The sequence below is a fragment of the Salvelinus alpinus genome, chromosome 30 (assembly GCF_045679555.1).
Source record: "Salvelinus alpinus chromosome 30, SLU_Salpinus.1, whole genome shotgun sequence".
Taxonomy (NCBI): Eukaryota; Metazoa; Chordata; class Actinopteri; order Salmoniformes; family Salmonidae; genus Salvelinus; species Salvelinus alpinus.
Genome location: NC_092115.1, coordinates 2,626,736 through 2,644,805, shown reverse-complemented (window position 1 = coordinate 2,644,805; position 18,070 = coordinate 2,626,736).

Below are 18,070 nucleotides of genomic sequence, written 5' to 3'. Positions count from 1 at the left end.
TGGAGTGGCCATCACAAAGCCCTGACCTCAAACCTATAGAAAATTTGTTGGCAGAATTGAAAAAGCGTGTGCGAGCAAGGAGGCCTACAAACCTGACACAGTTACACCAGCTCTGTCATGAGGAATGGGCCAACATTCACCCAACTTATTGTGGGAAGCTTGTGGAAGGCTCCCCGAAATGTTTGACCCAAGTAAACATTTTAAAGTCAATGCTACCAAATACTAATTGAGTGTATGTTAACTTCTGACCCACTGGGAATGTGATGAAAGAAATACAAGCTGAAATAAATCATTCTCTCTACTATTATTCTGACATGTCACATTCTTCAAATAAAGTGGTGATCCTAACTGACCTAAGACAGGGAATTTTTACTAGGATTAAATGTCAAGAATTGTGAGAAACTGAGTTTAAATGTATTTGGCTAAGGTGTATGTAAACTTCCGACTTCAACTGTATATTTCACTGCATTTCTCCTCCCCACTTGGTGTTTTAATATCAATTAGTTTACTGTCTTTGACTGTGTAGCAATGACTTTGTACTGTCATCCTCACCTCCTATCTCATTACATATGGGCCTCAAAGGGTTGGTCAACTCAACCTGTTCCTCAACCTCATTAACAAGACCTGTTCCTCAACCTCATTAACAAGACCTGTTTCTCAACCTCATTAACAAGACCTGTTCCTCAACCTCATTAACAAGACCTGTTCCTCAACCTCATTAACAAGACCTGTTCCTCAACCTCATTAACAAGACCTGTTCCTCAACCTCATTAAAAGGACCTGTTCCTCAACCTCATTAACAAGACCTGTTCCTCAACCTCATTAAGGCTATGGAACCCTGACCTGTTCACCGGACGTGCTACCTGTCCCAGACCTGCTGTTTTTCAACTCTCTAGAGACCACAGGAGCGGTAGAGATACTCTTAATGATTGGCTATGAAAAGCCACCTGACATTTACTCCTGAGGTGCTGACTTGTTGCACCCTCGACAACTACTGTGATTATTATTATTTGACCATGCTGGTCATTTATGAACATTTGAACATCTTGGTCATGTTCTGTTATAATCTCCACCCGGCACAGCCAGAAGAGGACTGGCCACCCCTCATAGCCTGGTTCCTCTCTAGGTTTCTTCCTAGGTTTTGGCCTTTCTAGGGAGTTTTTCCTAGCCACCGTGCTTCTGCACCTGCATTGCTTGTTGTTTGGGGTTTTAGGCTGGGTTTCTGTACAGCACTTTGAGATATCAGCTGATGTACGAAGGGCTATATAAATAAATTTGATTTGATTTGATTAACAAGACTTGTTCCTCAACCTCATTAACTTTGAATGTTACTTCTATTCTTGGTCCAAATACTCGTAAGAGTTTTGAAACTACGATTAGTGACAATGGTTGTTCCAGTTGGTCAAAGTTTTGTCAACTTCCTCCAGCATGTGTTGCCATGGAAACAGCAATGTTTCATTATGCTGCATGACCACATGTGTTGCCATGGAAACAGCAATGTTTCATTATGCTGCATGACCACATGTGTTGCCATGGAAACAGCAATGTTTCATTATGCTGCATGACCACATGTGTTGCCATGGAAACAGCAATGTTTCATTATGCTGCATGACCACATGTGTTGCCATGGAAACAGCATGATAATCCAGACATGTATTACATTTTTTGCCCCTTTTTTTAGCAAATCTTAAGTTTCTGGCGCCCCCCAACATCACAACCAACTCATACAATTTATGTCTCAAATTTGGTGGTTCAACAGCATTTAAGATCTATGCCTTTATCAGTACAGTTATCTCCACAGTTAAAACTTCTTATGGCTGCAGGGGCAGTATTGAGTAGCTTGGATGAAAAGGTGCCCAGAGGTGCCCAGAGTAAACTGCCTTCTCCTTAGTCCCAGTTGCTAATATATGCATATTATTAGTAGTATTGGATAGAAAACACTCTGAAGTTTCTAAAACTGTTTGAAAGATGTCTGTGAGTATAACAGAACTCATATGGCAGGCAAAAACCTGAGAAAAAAATCCAACCAGGAAGTGGGAAATCTGAGGTTTGTAGGTTTTCAACTCATCGCCTATCGAATACACAGTGGGATATGGGTCAGTTTCCACTTCCTACGGCTTCCACTAGATGTCAACAGTCTGTAGAACCTGGTCTGATGCTTCTACTGTGAAGTGGGGCCGAAGGAGACAGGAATGAGTAAGGTCTGCCATGAGCTGACCATGCTCTGACCATGCGCGTTCACATGAGAGGGAGCTCTGTTCCATCGCACTTCTGAAGACAATGGAATTCTCTGGTTGGAACATTATTGAAGATTTATGTTAAAAACATCCTAAAGATTGATTCAATACATCGTTTGACATGTTTCTACTGACTGTTACGGAACTTTTTGACATTTCGTCTGCTTTTAGTGAACGCGCTTCGTGACTTTGGATTTGTTTACCAAACACGCTAACAAAAGTAGCTCTTTGGACATAAAGGATGGACATTACCGAACAAAACAAACATTTCTTGTGGAAGTGGGAGTCCTGGGAGTGCATTCCAACGAAGATCAGCAAAGGTAAGTGAAGATTTATAATGCTATTTATTACTTTTGTTGACTCCACAATTTGGCGGGTAACTGTATGGCTTCCTTTTGTGGCTGAACGCTGTTCTCAGATTATTGAATATTGTGCTTTTGCCGTAAAGCTTTTTTGAAATCTGACACAGCGGTTGCATTAAGAACAAGTTTATCTTTAATTCTATGTAAAACATGTATCTTTCATCAAAGTTTATGATGAGTATTTCTGTTATTTGATGTGGCTCTCTGCAATTTCTCTGGATATTTTGGAGGCATTTCTGAACATGGCGCCAATGTAAACTGAGGTTTTTGGATATAAATATGAGCTTTATTGAACAAAACAGATATGTATTGTGTAACATGAAGTCCTATGAGTGTCATCTGATGAAGATCATCAAAGGTTAGTGATTCATTTTATCTCTATTTCTGCTTTTTGTTACTCCTGTCTTTGGCTGGAAAAATGGCTGTGTTTTTCTGTGATTTTGCGTTGACCTAACATAATCGTTTGTGGTGCTTTCGCTGTAAAGCCTTTTTGAAATCGGACACTGTGGTGGGATTAACAAGAAGTGTATCTTTAAAATGGTGTGAAATACTTGTATGCTTGAGGAATTTAAATTATGAGATTTCTGTTGTTTGAATTTGGCGCCCTGCACTTTCACTGGCTGAATGAACAGCATTCTTACATAGGTATTCCTCTTGTCCAGATGGGTTAGAGCAGTGTGCAGTGTGATTGCGATTGTGTCGTCTCTGGATCTATTGGGGCGGTAAGCAAATTGGAGTGGGTCTAGGGTGGAGGTGATATGGTCCTTGACTAGTCTCTCAAAGCAGTTCATGATGACGGAAGTGAGTGCTACGGGGCGATACTCATTTAGCTCAGTTACCTTAGCTTTCTTGGGAACAGGAACAATGGTGGCCCTCTTGAAGCATGTGTGAACAGCAGACTGGGATAAGGATTGATTGAATATGTCCATAAACACACCAGCCAGCTGGTCTGCGCATGCTCCGAGGACGCGGCTGGGGATGCCGTCTGGGCCGGCAGCCTTGCGAGGGTTAACACGTTTAAGTGTTTTACTCATGCTGGCTGCAGTGAAGGAGAGCCCGCAGGCTTTGGTAGCGGGCCGTGTCGGTGGCACTGTATTGTCCTTAAAGCGAGCAAAGAAGATGTTTAGTTTGTCTGGGAGCAAGACATCGGGGTCCGCGACGGGGCTGGTTTTCTTTTTGTAGTCCATGATTGACTGTAGACCCTGCCACATACCTCTCATGTCTGAGCCGTTGAATTTACGACTCTACTTTGTCTCTATACTGACGCTTAGCTTGTTTGATTGCCTTGCGGAGGGAATAGCTACACTGTTTGTATTCGGTCATGTTTCCATTCACCTTGCCCTGATTAAAAGCAGTGGTTCGCGCTTTCAGTTTTGCGCGAATCCTGCCATCAATCCACGGTTTCTGGTTGGGCAATGTTTTAATAGACGCTGTGGGTACAACATCACCGATGCACTTGCTAATAAACTCGCTCACCGAATCAGCGTATTCATCATCACTAGATCTACCCTTTACTACTCCTTCTAGTAACTCAGTACAGTTATCTCCACAGTTAAATATATGACCACAGACAAAGGCATCACTATCAGTACAGTTATCTCCTACTGAAGCACTAGATATACCCTTTACTACTCCTTCTAGTAACTCAGTACAGTTATCTCCACAGTTAAATATATGACCACAGACAAAGGCATCACTATCAGTACAGTTATCTCCTACTGAAGCACTAGATCTACCCTTTACTACTCCTTCTAGTAACTCAGTACAGTTATCTCCACAGTTAAATATATGACCACAGACAAAGGCATCACTATCAGTACAGTTATCTCCTACTGAAGCACTAGATCTACCCTTTACTACTTCTTCTAGTAACTCAATGAATTCAAGCACCTGATTAACACCAGTTGTCCAGCACAGACTCCACCACTGTACATAGCATCTTGCCTCACCACCTTACTATCCCTGCCTACTCCTTCCCCTAGCTGCATAACACCAGTACATAGGCCTGTAGCACCATTCTCATCTTTCCACAGCCACTTAAGCCGCCTGACACAAATCCTTTCTGGGTTTTTTGTAGCAGTTGGCCATTGCAGAATTTGGGCAACTTCCTTCCAAAATGCCTGATCAGTCTTTTCATTGTGCTGCATAACAGAATTAATTGAAGTAGCAGGATGATCATAGAGGTCTCTGTGTCCTCTCTTTCAGTGTCTGACCACTCCCTGGCCTAACCCTGCTGGCTCCTCCCTTCTTCCCCTGACCACTCCCTGACCTAACCCTGCTGGCTCCTCACTTCTCCCCATGACAACTCCCTGACCTAACCCTGCTGGCTCCTCCCTTCTCCCCCTGACCTAACCCTGCTGTCTCCTCCCTTCTCCCCCTGACCACTCCCTGACCTAACCCTGCTGGCTCCTCCCTTCTCCCCCTGACCATTCCCTGACCTAACCCTGCTGGCTCCTCCCTTCTTCCCCTGACCACTCTCTGACCTAACCCTGCTGGCTCCTCCCTTCTCCCCCTGACCACTCTCTGACCTAACCCTGCTGGCTCCTCCCTTCTCCCCCTGACCACTCCCTGACCTAACCCTGCTGGCTCCTCCCTTCTCCCCCTGACCACTCTCTGACCTAACCCTGCTGGCTCCTCCCTTCTCCCCATGACCACTCCCTGACCTAACCCTGCTGAATCCTCCCTTCTCCCCCTGACCTAACCCTGCTGTCTCCTCCCTTCTCCCCCTGACCACTCCCTGACCTAACCCTGCTGGCTCCTCCCTTCTCCCCCTGACCACTCCCTGACCTAACCCTGCTGGCTCCTCCCTTCTCCTCCTGACCACTCCCTGACCTAACCCTGCTGGCTCCTCCCTTCTCCCCCTGACCACTCCCTGACCTAACCCTGCTGGCTCCTCCCTTCTCCCCATGACCACTCCCTGACCTAACCCTGCTGGCTCCTCCCTTCTCCCCCTGACCACTCCCTGACCTAACCCTGCTGGCTCCTCCCTTCTCCCCCTGACCACTCTCTGACCTAACCCTGCTGCCTCCTCCCTTCTCCCCCTGACCACTCCCTGACCTAACCCTGCTGGCTCCTCCCTTCTCCCCATGACCACTCCCTGGCCTAACCCTGCTGGCTCCTCCCTTCTCCCCCTGACCACTCCCTGACCTAACCCTGCTGGCTCCTCCCTTCTCCCCCTGACCACTCCCTGACCTAACCCTGCTGGCTCCTCCCTTCTCCCCCTGACCACTCTCTGACCTAACCCTGCTGGCTCCTCCCTTCTCCCCCTGACCACTCCCTGACCTAACCCTGCTGGCTCCTCCCTTCTCCCCCTGACCACTCCCTGACCTAACCCTGCTGCCTCCTCCCTTCTCCCCCTGACCACTCCCTGACCTAACCCTGCTGGCTCCTCCCTTCTCCCCCTGACCACTCTCTGACCTAACCCTGCTGGCTCCTCCCTTCTCCCCCTGACCACTCCCTGACCTAACCCTGCTGCCTCCTCCCTTCTCCCCCTGACCACTCCCTGACCTAACCCTGCTGGCTCCTCCCTTCTCCCCCTGACCACTCCCTGACCTAACCCTGCTGGCTCCTCCCTTCTCCCCCTGACCACTCCCTGACCTAACCCTGCTGCCTCCTCCCTTCTCCCCCTGACCACTCCCTGACCTAACCCTGCTGGCTCCTCCCTTCTCCCCCTGACCACTCCCTGACCTAACCCTGCTGGCTCCTCCCTTCTCCCCCTGACCACTCCCTGACCTAACCCTGCTGGCTCCTCCCTTCTCCCCCTGACCACTCCCTGACCTAACCCTGCTGCCTCCTCCCTTCTCCCCCTGACCACTCTCTGACCTAACCCTGCTGGCTCCTCCCTTCTCCCCCTGACCTAACCCTGCTGTCTCCTCCCTTCTTCCCCTGACCACTCCCTGACCTAACCCTGCTGGCTCCTCCCTTCTCCCCATGACCACTCCCTGACCTAACCCTGCTGGCTCCTCCCTTCTCCCCCTGACCACTCCCTGACCTAACCCTGCTGGCTCCTCCCTTCTCCCCCTGACCACTCTCTGACCTAACCCTGCTGGCTCCTCCCTTCTCCTCCCTTCTCCCCCTGACCTAACCCTGCTGTCTCCTCCCTTCTCCCCCTGACCACTCCCTGACCTAACCCTGCTGGCTCCTCCCTTCTCCCCCTGACCACTCCCTGACCTAACCCTGCTGGCTCCTCCCTTCTCCCCATCTGACCACTCCCTGACCTAACCCTGCTGCCTCCTCCCTTCTCCCCCTGACCACTCTCTGACCTAACCCTGCTGGCTCCTCCCTTCTCCTCCCTTCTCCCCCTGACCTAACCCTGCTGTCTCCTCCCTTCTTCCCCTGACCACTCCCTGACCTAACCCTGCTGGCTCCTCCCTTCTCCCCATGACCACTCCCTGACCTAACCCTGCTGGCTCCTCCCTTCTCCCCCTGACCACTCCCTGACCTAACCCTGCTGGCTCCTCCCTTCTCCCCCTGACCACTCTCTGACCTAACCCTGCTGGCTCCTCCCTTCTCCCCCTGACCACTCCCTGACCTAACCCTGCTGCCTCCTCCCTTCTCCCCCTGACCACTCCCTGACCTAACCCTGCTGGCTCCTCCCTTCTCCCCCTGACCACTCCCTGACCTAACCCTGCTGGCTCCTCCCTTCTCCCCATCTGACCACTCCCTGACCTAACCCTGCTGGCTCCTCCCTTCTCCCCATGACCACTCCCTGGCCTAACCCTGCTGGCTCCTCCCTTCTTCCCCTGACCTAACCCTGCTGGCTCCTCCCTTCTCCCCATGACCACTCCCTGGCCTAACCCTGCTGGCTCCTCCCTTCTTCCCCTGACCACTCCCTGACCTAACCCTGCTGCCTCCTCCCTTCTCCCCCTGACCACTCCCTGACCTAACCCTGCTGGCTCCTCCCTTCTCCCCCTGACCACTCCCTGACCTAACCCTGCTGGCTCCTCCCTTCTCCCCCTGACCACTCCCTGACCTAACCCTGCTGGCTCCTCCCTTCTCCCCATGACCACTCCCTGGCCTAACCCTGCTGGCTCCTCCCTTCTTCCCCTGACCTAACCCTGCTGGCTCCTCCCTTCTTCCCCTGACCACTCCCTGACCTAACCCTGCTGGCTCCTCCCTTCTTCCCCTGACCACTCCCTGACCTAACCCTGCTGGCTCCTCCCTTCTCCCCCTGACCACTCCCTGACCTAACCCTGCTGCCTCCTCCCTTCTCCCCCTGACCACTCCCTGACCTAACCCTGCTGGCTCCTCCCTTCTCCCCCTGACCACTCCCTGACCTAACCCTGCTGGCTCCTCCCTTCTCCCCATCTGACCACTCCCTGACCTAACCCTGCTGGCTCCTCCCTTCTCCCCATGACCACTCCCTGGCCTAACCCTGCTGGCTCCTCCCTTCTTCCCCTGACCTAACCCTGCTGGCTCCTCCCTTCTCCCCATGACCACTCCCTGGCCTAACCCTGCTGGCTCCTCCCTTCTTCCCCTGACCACTCCCTGACCTAACCCTGCTGCCTCCTCCCTTCTCCCCCTGACCACTCCCTGACCTAACCCTGCTGGCTCCTCCCTTCTCCCCCTGACCACTCCCTGACCTAACCCTGCTGGCTCCTCCCTTCTCCCCCTGACCACTCCCTGACCTAACCCTGCTGGCTCCTCCCTTCTCCCCATGACCACTCCCTGGCCTAACCCTGCTGGCTCCTCCCTTCTTCCCCTGACCTAACCCTGCTGGCTCCTCCCTTCTTCCCCTGACCACTCCCTGACCTAACCCTGCTGTCTCCTCCCTTCTCCCCCTGACCACTCCCTGACCTAACCCTGCTGGCTCCTCCCTTCTTCCCCTGACCTAACCCTGCTGGCTCCTCCCTTCTTCCCCTGACCACTCCCTGACCTAACCCTGCTGCCTCCTCCCTTCTCCCCCTGACCACTCCCTCACCTAACCCTGCTGGCTCCTCCCTTCTTCCCCTGACCACTCTCTAACCTAACCCTGCTGGCTCCTCCCCTCTCCCCCTGACCACTCCCTGACCTAACCCTGCTGGCTCCTCCCTTCTTCCCCTGACCACTCCCTGACCTAACCCTGCTGTCTCCTCCCTTCTCCCACTGACCACTCCCTGACCTAACCCTGCTGGCTCCTCCCTTCTTCCCCTGACCTAACCCTGCTGGCTCATCCCTTCTTCCCCTGACAACTCCCTGGCCTAACCCTGCTGGCTCCTCCCTTCTTCCCCTGACCTAACCCTGCTGGCTCCTCCCTTCTTCCTCTGACCACTCCCTGACCTAACCCTGCTGGCTACTCCCTTCTCCCCCTGACCACTCCCTGACCTAACCCTGCTGGCTCCTCCCTTCTCCCCCTGACCACTCCCTGACCTAACCCTGCTGGCTCCTCCCTTCTTCCCCTGACCTAACCCTGCTGGCTCCTCCCTTCTTCCCCTGACCACTCCCTGACCTAACCCTGCTGCCTCCTCCCTTCTCCCCCTGACCACTCCCTCACCTAACCCTGCTGGCTCCTCCCTTCTTCCCCTGACCTAACCCTGCTGGCTCCTCCCTTCTCCCCATGACCACTCCCTGGCCTAACCCTGCTGGCTCCTCCCTTCTTCCCCTGACCACTCCCTGACCTAACCCTGCTGCCTCCTCCCTTCTCCCCCTGACCACTCCCTGACCTAACCCTGCTGGCTCCTCCCTTCTCCCCCTGACCACTCCCTGACCTAACCCTGCTGGCTCCTCCCTTCTCCCCCTGACCACTCCCTGACCTAACCCTGCTGGCTCCTCCCTTCTCCCCATGACCACTCCCTGGCCTAACCCTGCTGGCTCCTCCCTTCTTCCCCTGACCTAACCCTGCTGGCTCCTCCCTTCTTCCCCTGACCACTCCCTGACCTAACCCTGCTGTCTCCTCCCTTCTCCCCCTGACCACTCCCTGACCTAACCCTGCTGGCTCCTCCCTTCTTCCCCTGACCTAACCCTGCTGGCTCCTCCCTTCTTCCCCTGACCACTCCCTGACCTAACCCTGCTGCCTCCTCCCTTCTCCCCCTGACCACTCCCTCACCTAACCCTGCTGGCTCCTCCCTTCTTCCCCTGACCACTCTCTAACCTAACCCTGCTGGCTCCTCCCCTCTCCCCCTGACCACTCCCTGACCTAACCCTGCTGGCTCCTCCCTTCTTCCCCTGACCACTCCCTGACCTAACCCTGCTGTCTCCTCCCTTCTCCCACTGACCACTCCCTGACCTAACCCTGCTGGCTCCTCCCTTCTTCCCCTGACCTAACCCTGCTGGCTCCTCCCTTCTTCCCCTGACAACTCCCTGGCCTAACCCTGCTGGCTCCTCCCTTCTTCCCCTGACCTAACCCTGCTGGCTCCTCCCTTCTTCCTCTGACCACTCCCTGACCTAACCCTGCTGGCTACTCCCTTCTCCCCCTGACCACTCCCTGACCTAACCCTGCTGGCTCCTCCCTTCTCCCCCTGACCACTCCCTGACCTAACCCTGCTGGCTCCTCCCTTGTCCCCCTGACCACTCCCTGACCTAACCCTGCTGGCTCCTCCCTTCTCCCCCTGACCACTCCCTGACCTAACCCTGCTGGCTCCTCCCTTGTTCCCCTGACCACTCTCTAACCTAACCCTGCTGGCTCCTCCCTTCTCCCCCTGACCACTCCCTGACCTAACCCTGCTGGCTCCTCCCTTCTTCCCCTGACCACTCCCTGACCTAACCCTGCTGGCTCCTCCCTTCTCCTCCTGACCACTCCCTGACCTAACCCTGCTGGCTCCTCCCTTCTCCCCCTGACCACTCCCTGACCTAACCCTGCTGGCTCCTCCCTTGTTCCCCTGACCACTCTCTAACCTAACCCTGCTGGCTCCTCCCTTCTCCCCCTGACCACTCCCTGACCTAACCCTGCTGGCTCCTCCCTTCTTCCCCTGACCACTCCCTGACCTAACCCTGCTGGCTCCTCCCTTCTCCCCATGACCACTCCCTGACCTAACCCTGCTGGCTCCTCCCTTCTCCCCATGACCACTCCCTGACCTAACCCTGCTGGCTCCTCCCTTCTCCCCCTGACCACTCTCTGACCTAACCCTGCTGGCTCCTCCCTTCTCCCCCTGACCACTCCCTGGCCTAACCCTGCTGGCTCCTCCCTTCTCCCCATGACCACTCTCTGACCTAACCCTGCTGGCTCCTCCCTTCTCCCCATGACCACTCCCTGACCTAACCCTGCTGGCTCCTCCCTTCTCCCCATGACCACTCCCTGACCTAACCCTGCTGGCTCCTCCCTTCTCCCCATGACCACTCCCTGACCTAACCCTGCTGGCTCCTCCCTTCTCCCCCTGACCACTCCCTGACCTAACCCTGCTGTCTCCTCCCTTGACCTGACCACTCCCTGACCTAACCCTGCTGGCTCCTCCCTTCTCCTCCTGACCACTCTCTGACCTAACCCTGCTGGCTCCTCCCTTCTCCCCCTGACCACTCTCTGACCTAACCCTGCTGGCTCCTCCCTTCTCCTCCTGACCACTCCCTGACCTAACCCTGCTGGCTCCTCCCTTCTCCTCCTGACCACTCTCTAACCTAACCCTGCTGGCTCCTCCCTTCTCCCCCTGACCACTCCCTGACCTAACCCTGCTGGCTCCTCCCTTCTCCCCCTGACCACTCCCTGACCTAACCCTGCTGGCTCCTCCCTTCTCCCCCTGACCACTCCCTGACCTAACCCTGCTGGCTACTCCCTTCTCCCCATGACCACTCCCTGACCTAACCCTGCTGTCTCCTCCCTTCTCCCCCTGACCACTCTCTGACCTAACCCTGCTGGCTCCTCCCTTCTCCCCATGACCACTCCCTGACCTAACCCTGCTGTCTCCTCCCTTCTCCCCATGACCACTCCCTGACCTAACCCTGCTGGCTCCTCCCTTCTCCCCCTGACCACTCTCTGACCTAACCCTGCTGGCTCCTCCCTTCTCCCCATGACCACTCCCTGACCTAACCCTGCTGTCTCCTCCCTTCTCCCCATGACCACTCCCTGACCTAACCCTGCTGGCTCCTCCCTTCTCCCCCTGACCACTCTCTGACCTAACCCTGCTGGCTCCTCCCTTCTCCCCCTGACCTAACCCTGCTGTCTCCTCCCTTCTCCCCCTGACCACTCCCTGACCTAACCCTGCTGGCTCCTCCCTTCTCCCCCTGACCACTCTCTGACCTAACCCTGCTGGCTCCTCCCTTCTCCCCCTGACCACTCCCTGACCTAACCCTGCTGGCTCCTCCCTTCTCCTCCTGACCACTCCCTGACCTAACCCTGCTGGCTCCCCCCTTCTCCTCCTGACCACTCCCTGACCTAACCCTGCTGGCTCCTCCCTTCTCCCCCTGACCACTCTCTGACCTAACCCTGCTGGCTCCTCCCTTCTCCCCCTGACCACTCCCTGACCTAACCCTGCTGGCTCCTCCCTTCTCCCCCTGACCACTCCCTGACCTAACCCTGCTGGCTCCTCCCTTCTCCCCCTGACCACTCTCTGACCTAACCCTGCTGGCTCCTCCCTTCTCCTCCTGACCACTCCCTGACCTAACCCTGCTGGCTCCTCCCTTCTCCCCCTGACCACTCCCTGACCTAACCCTGCTGGCTCCTCCCTTCTCCTCCTGACCACTCCCTGACCTAACCCTGCTGGCTCCCCCCTTCTCCTCCTGACCACTCCCTGACCTAACCCTGCTGGCTCCTCCCTTCTCCCCCTGACCACTCTCTGACCTAACCCTGCTGGCTCCTCCCTTCTCCCCCTGACCACTCCCTGACCTAACCCTGCTGGCTCCTCCCTTCTCCCCCTGACCACTCCCTGACCTAACCCTGCTGGCTCCTCCCTTCTCCCCCTGACCACTCTCTGACCTAACCCTGCTGGCTCCTCCCTTCTCCTCCTGACCACTCCCTGACCTAACCCTGCTGGCTCCTCCCTTCTCCCCCTGACCACTCCCTGACCTAACCCTGCTGGCTCCTCCCTTCTCCCCCTGACCACTCCCTGACCTAACCCTGCTGGCTCCTCCCTTCTCCCCCTGACCACTCCCTGACCTAACCCTGCTGGCTCCTCCCTTCTCCCCATGACCACTCCCTGACCTAACCCTGCTGGCTCCTCCCTTCTCCCCCTGACCACTCTCTGACCTAACCCTGCTGGCTCCTCCCTTCTCCCCCTAACCTAACCCTGCTGGCTCCTCCCTTCTCCCCCTGACCACTCCCTGACCTAACCCTGCTGGCTCCTCCCTTCTCCCCCTAACCACTCCCTGACCTAACCCTGCTGGCTCCTCCCTTCTCCCCCTGACCTAACCCTGCTGGCTCCTCCCTTCTCCCCCTGACCACTCCCTGACCTAACCCTGCTGGCTCCTCCCTTCTCCCCCTGACCACTCCCTGACCTAACCCTGCTGGCTCCTCCCTTCTCCCCCTGACCACTCTCTGACCTAACCCTGCTGGCTCCTCCCTTCTCCTCCTGACCACTCCCTGACCTAACCCTGCTGGCTCCTCCCTTCTCCCCCTAACCACTCCCTGACCTAACCCTGCTGGCTCCTCCCTTCTCCCCCTGACCTAACCCTGCTGGCTCCTCCCTTCTCCCCCTGACCACTCCCTGACCTAACCCTGCTGGCTCCTCCCTTCTCCCCCTGACCACTCCCTGACCTAACCCTGCTGGCTCCTCCCTTCTCCCCCTGACCACTCTCTGACCTAACCCTGCTGGCTCCTCCCTTCTCCTCCTGACCACTCCCTGACCTAACCCTGCTGGCTCCTCCCTTCTCCCCCTGACCACTCCCTGACCTAACCCTGCTGGCTCCTCCCTTCTCCCCCTGACCACTCCCTGACCTAACCCTGCTGGCTCCTCCCTTCTCCCCCTGACCACTCCCTGACCTAACCCTGCTGGCTCCTCCCTTCTCCCCCTGACCACTCTCTGACCTAACCCTGCTGGCTCCTCCCTTCTCCTCCTGACCACTCCCTGACCTAACCCTGCTGGCTCCTCCCTTCTCCCCCTGACCACTCCCTGACCTAACCCTGCTGGCTCCTCCCTTCTCCCCCTGACCACTCCCTGACCTAACCCTGCTGGCTCCTCCCTTCTCCCCCTGACCACTCCCTGACCTAACCCTGCTGGCTCCTCCCTTCTCCCCATGACCACTCCCTGACCTAACCCTGCTGGCTCCTCCCTTCTCCCCCTGACCACTCTCTGACCTAACCCTGCTGGCTCCTCCCTTCTCCCCCTAACCTAACCCTGCTGGCTCCTCCCTTCTCCCCCTGACCACTCCCTGACCTAACCCTGCTGGCTCCTCCCTTCTCCCCCTAACCACTCCCTGACCTAACCCTGCTGGCTCCTCCCTTCTCCCCCTGACCTAACCCTGCTGGCTCCTCCCTTCTCCCCCTGACCACTCCCTGACCTAACCCTGCTGGCTCCTCCCTTCTCCCCCTGACCACTCCCTGACCTAACCCTGCTGGCTCCTCCCTTCTCCCCCTGACCACTCTCTGACCTAACCCTGCTGGCTCCTCCCTTCTCCTCCTGACCACTCCCTGACCTAACCCTGCTGGCTCCTCCCTTCTCCCCCTGACCACTCCCTGACCTAACCCTGCTGGCTCCTCCCTTCTCCCCCTGACCACTCCCTGACCTAACCCTGCTGCCTCCTCCCTTCTCCCCCTGACCACTCCCTGACCTAACCCTGCTGGCTCCTCCCTTCTCCCCCTGACCACTCCCTGACCTAACCCTGCTGGCTCCTCCCTTCTCCCCCTGACCACTCCCTGACCTAACCCTGCTGCCTCCTCCCTTCTCCCCCTGACCACTCCCTGACCTAACCCTGCTGGCTCCTCCCTTCTCCCCCTGACCTAACCCTGCTGGCTCCTCCCTTCTCCCCCTGACCACTCCCTGACCTAACCCTGCTGGCTCCTCCCTTCTCCCCCTGACCACTCCCTGACCTAACCCTGCTGGCTCCTCCCTTCTCCCCATGACCACTCCCTGACCTAACCCTGCTGGCTCCTCCCTTCTCCCCCTGACCACTCTCTGACCTAACCCTGCTGGCTCCTCCCTTCTCCCCCTAACCTAACCCTGCTGGCTCCTCCCTTCTCCCCCTGACCACTCCCTGACCTAACCCTGCTGGCTCCTCCCTTCTCCCCCTAACCACTCCCTGACCTAACCCTGCTGGCTCCTCCCTTCTCCCCCTAACCTAACCCTGCTGGCTCCTCCCTTCTCCCCCTGACCACTCCCTGACCTAACCCTGCTGGCTCCTCCCTTCTCCCCCTAACCACTCCCTGACCTAACCCTGCTGGCTCCTCCCTTCTCCCCCTGACCTAACCCTGCTGGCTCCTCCCTTCTCCCCCTGACCACTCCCTGACCTAACCCTGCTGGCTCCTCCCTTCTCCCCCTGACCACTCCCTGACCTAACCCTGCTGGCTCCTCCCTTCTCCCCCTGACCACTCTCTGACCTAACCCTGCTGGCTCCTCCCTTCTCCTCCTGACCACTCCCTGACCTAACCCTGCTGGCTCCTCCCTTCTCCCCCTGACCACTCCCTGACCTAACCCTGCTGGCTCCTCCCTTCTCCCCCTGACCACTCCCTGACCTAACCCTGCTGCCTCCTCCCTTCTCCCCCTGACCACTCCCTGACCTAACCCTGCTGGCTCCTCCCTTCTCCCCCTGACCTAACCCTGCTGGCTCCTCCCTTCTCCCCCTGACCACTCCCTGACCTAACCCTGCTGGCTCCTCCCTTCTCCCCCTGACCACTCCCTGACCTAACCCTGCTGGCTCCTCCCTTCTCCCCATGACCACTCCCTGACCTAACCCTGCTGGCTCCTCCCTTCTCCCCCTGACCACTCTCTGACCTAACCCTGCTGGCTCCTCCCTTCTCCCCCTAACCTAACCCTGCTGGCTCCTCCCTTCTCCCCCTGACCACTCCCTGACCTAACCCTGCTGGCTCCTCCCTTCTCCCCCTAACCACTCCCTGACCTAACCCTGCTGGCTCCTCCCTTCTCCCCCTGACCTAACCCTGCTGGCTCCTCCCTTCTCCTCCTGACCACTCCCTGACCTAACCCTGCTGGCTCCTCCCTTCTCCCCCTAACCACTCTCTGACCTAACCCTGCTGGCTCCTCCCTTCTCCTCCCTTCTCCCCCTGACCTAACCCTGCTGGCTCCTCCCTTCTCCTCCTGACCACTCCCTGACCTAACCCTGCTGGCTCCTCCCTTCTCCCCCTGACCACTCTCTGACCTAACCCTGCTGGCTCCTCCCTTCTCCCCCTGACCACTCTCTGACCTAACCCTGCTGGCTCCTCCCTTCTCCCCCTAACCTAACCCTGCTGGCTCCTCCCTTCTCCCCCTGACCACTCCCTGACCTAACCCTGCTGGCTCCTCCCTTCTCCCCCTAACCACTCCCTGACCTAACCCTGCTGGCTCCTCCCTTCTCCCCCTGACCACTCCCTGACCTAACCCTGCTGTCTCCTCCCTTCTCCCCCTGACCACTCCCTGACCTAACCCTGCTGGCTCCTCCCTTCTCCCCCTGACCTAACCCTGCTGGCTCCTCCCTTCTCCCCCTGACCACTCCCTGACCTAACCCTGCTGGCTCCTCCCTTCTCCCCCTGACCACTCCCTGACCTAACCCTGCTGGCTCCTCCCTTCTCCCCATGACCACTCCCTGACCTAACCCTGCTGGCTCCTCCCTTCTCCCCCTGACCACTCTCTGACCTAACCCTGCTGGCTCCTCCCTTCTCCCCCTAACCTAACCCTGCTGGCTCCTCCCTTCTCCCCCTGACCACTCCCTGACCTAACCCTGCTGGCTCCTCCCTTCTCCCCCTAACCACTCCCTGACCTAACCCTGCTGGCTCCTCCCTTCTCCCCCTGACCTAACCCTGCTGGCTCCTCCCTTCTCCTCCTGACCACTCCCTGACCTAACCCTGCTGGCTCCTCCCTTCTCCCCCTGACCACTCTCTGACCTAACCCTGCTGGCTCCTCCCTTCTCCCCCTGACCACTCTCTGACCTAACCCTGCTGGCTCCTCCCTTCTCCCCCTAACCTAACCCTGCTGGCTCCTCCCTTCTCCCCCTGACCACTCCCTGACCTAACCCTGCTGGCTCCTCCCTTCTCCCCCTAACCACTCCCTGACCTAACCCTGCTGGCTCCTCCCTTCTCCTCCTGACCACTCCCTGACCTAACCCTGCTGGCTCCTCCCTTCTCCCCCTGACCACTCTCTGACCTAACCCTGCTGGCTCCTCCCTTCTCCCCCTGACCACTCTCTGACCTAACCCTGCTGGCTCCTCCCTTCTCCCCCTAACCTAACCCTGCTGGCTCCTCCCTTCTCCCCCTGACCACTCCCTGACCTAACCCTGCTGGCTCCTCCCTTCTCCCCCTAACCACTCCCTGACCTAACCCTGCTGGCTCCTCCCTTCTCCCCCTGACCACTCCCTGACCTAACCCTGCTGTCTCCTCCCTTCTCCCCCTGACCACTCCCTGACCTAACCCTGCTGGCTCCTCCCTTCTCCCCCTGACCTAACCCTGCTGGCTCCTCCCTTCTCCCCCTGACCACTCCCTGACCTAACCCTGCTGGCTCCTCCCTTCTCCCCCTGACCACTCCCTGACCTAACCCTGCTGGCTCCTCCCTTCTCCCCATGACCACTCCCTGACCTAACCCTGCTGGCTCCTCCCTTCTCCCCCTGACCACTCTCTGACCTAACCCTGCTGGCTCCTCCCTTCTCCCCCTAACCTAACCCTGCTGGCTCCTCCCTTCTCCCCCTGACCACTCCCTGACCTAACCCTGCTGGCTCCTCCCTTCTCCCCCTAACCACTCCCTGACCTAACCCTGCTGGCTCCTCCCTTCTCCCCCTGACCTAACCCTGCTGGCTCCTCCCTTCTCCTCCTGACCACTCCCTGACCTAACCCTGCTGGCTCCTCCCTTCTCCCCCTGACCACTCTCTGACCTAACCCTGCTGGCTCCTCCCTTCTCCCCCTGACCACTCTCTGACCTAACCCTGCTGGCTCCTCCCTTCTCCCCCTAACCTAACCCTGCTGGCTCCTCCCTTCTCCCCCTGACCACTCCCTGACCTAACCCTGCTGGCTCCTCCCTTCTCCCCCTAACCACTCCCTGACCTAACCCTGCTGGCTCCTCCCTTCTCCCCCTGACCTAACCCTGCTGGCTCCTCCCTTCTCCCCCTAACCTAACCCTGTTGCCTGCCCCCTCCAGTCCCTCCACCAAAAGCAGACCTCTGTGACCAACTCCCTTCCCCCGTACTCAGCTTTCTGGTATGTGTAGCCTTCCTCCTCCTAGTCTTCAGCATGGGTGTGGTCTCTCGCAGAGGTTCCTTAAGAACTCGGTAGAACTTGGGGAAGACTTCCACCTCCAGGTCACACTGACCTTCCAGGGTGATCCTGGTGCTGCTACGCCACCGTTCATTTTACCCTGTGAATATGGATATTTTCGGTTTTGCAAGAATTTTTCATGTACAGTGCTATATTTGTGCCATATAGTGTCCAGGCAACCCTCTTTAAGCTGTTTGACCCCAGTAAAAGGCCAGTAGCACTCCGTATTATTCAGA